Below are 1,769 nucleotides of genomic sequence, written 5' to 3'. Positions count from 1 at the left end.
ATTATTATATGATAATAATAGTAGATATTATTATAATGCTCTCAATATCTATTCCCATCCCCATTGATACCAGGCTTGGTTGTAGAACTTACTTGACAAATGACATGTGAGAAGTGATGGCATGTGTCTTTTCTAAGCTTTAGCACTGTGGTTTTCACTCTTTGCATCCCCTGGGAACCTCCAGCAGTCAGTCTGGATCCCAGAATGGACACCATGCTGAGTGGAAGTTGATCTGGAATAGGCTTTGTAGCATGAGAGAGAGTAATCAAAATTGTAAGGTATTGCATCCTTGGGGTTGGTTTCCCACAGTAAAATTAAGCTCACATTGAGGTCCCAGCTCTAGGTAGTCTAGGTCTCTTTCTCCCTATTTCCTCCCACTTCCTTCTCATTCTTCCTGAATATTTCCTCTTTCTCCTCAGGAGACACAAATTCTTGAGTCTCCTTATCCTAGAAACTGGTTTCAGGGTTAAACATTGTGGCTTTCTGTTTTACATTTTCTCTTAAGTATTTCTTCACTTTTGTCTTTCTGGAGTTTTCAGCCAGAAGCTCCCAAGTGTGATGGATCTTCAGATAAAAACCCTCTGCCAGGGCTGAGAACGTGGCACAGTGGTAGAGTGCTTGCTTTGCAAGCATGAGGCTCTAGGTTCGATTCCTCAGCCCCACATAAGCAGTAAAAGTTGGAAGTGACACTGTGGCTCAAGTTGGATAGTGCTAGCCTTGAACTGAAGAGTTGAGGGACAGTGCCCATGCCCAGATTTCAAGCCCCAAAACCGACCAAAGTAAGCCAGGCCCATGGTTTCTCTTATTTTCAATAATTAGTACATGTCTGAAAAACTGTCAGATAAGTTGATGTTAGGCGAAATGAACCCCAAGATAAGAATTCAATATTTTTTTCTTTCTTGTGATTGTTTCTATCATATTTATAAGATGATTTCTTTGTTGCTTTGTATGTCCCTCTCCCACGGCATGCCCCATGTTTTCACTGCACTTGATGTTGGCATACTTTGTGCAGGGGAAGTGAAAAAAAACAAATTATTTAAATTGGGATACAGGTGGATCCAGTGCAACAATGAGATGTGCAAGGCGTTATGTTGAAAAACAAACTTTACAACTTTGGTGGGAGGGGGGTCTGAGGAGGGACCACGGGGTGGGGGCCGGGAGTTGGGAAAGAATGGGAAGGGGAATCAAAGGAGGCAGCCACAATGCTTGATAAGATATGTACTCTTTTTACCTTGCCCATGTAATTGTAACCCCTCTGTATGGTATTTACACAATTAAAAAAAATAAATTTCTCTGCCACATCTGCCTTGTTTGCTTTCACTCCCCTCATGTTGGCATACTAGGAGGCAAGAATAACATGAAGCTCCAGAAACATTTTGCATAGAAAAAGAAACCACCGCATTTGAAGTGAGGGGTGTATTACAAGAGATTGGGAGCTGAACACAGTTAGAAGGGATCACAGCTTCAGCGTCAGTGGTCTTCTGAATCATTGTCCTGTTTCCAGCTGTAAGCCTTTGCTCCAAAATCTATGTGGCGAATTCTGCAATTCTTACTGAATCATCCACACACACAGACTTAGGTAGGCATCCAGTATGACATAAAATATACATTTCTTAAATCAGAGAAATCTGTACCAGAGAAAATGTGCAGAAAGAACTTCATTTAATCAGGTTCACTTCATTTTTACATGCTTATAATTTGACTTAGAGAACAATATCAAATTCTCTTAGCCTTCACAAGATCAAAATATCCAAGCAATACACCACTGT

The sequence above is a fragment of the Dipodomys spectabilis genome, unplaced genomic scaffold (assembly GCF_019054845.1).
Source record: "Dipodomys spectabilis isolate Male_0828 unplaced genomic scaffold, ASM1905484v1 ptg000428l, whole genome shotgun sequence".
NCBI lineage: Eukaryota > Metazoa > Chordata > Mammalia > Rodentia > Heteromyidae > Dipodomys > Dipodomys spectabilis.
This window is presented reverse-complemented; position numbering follows the sequence as displayed.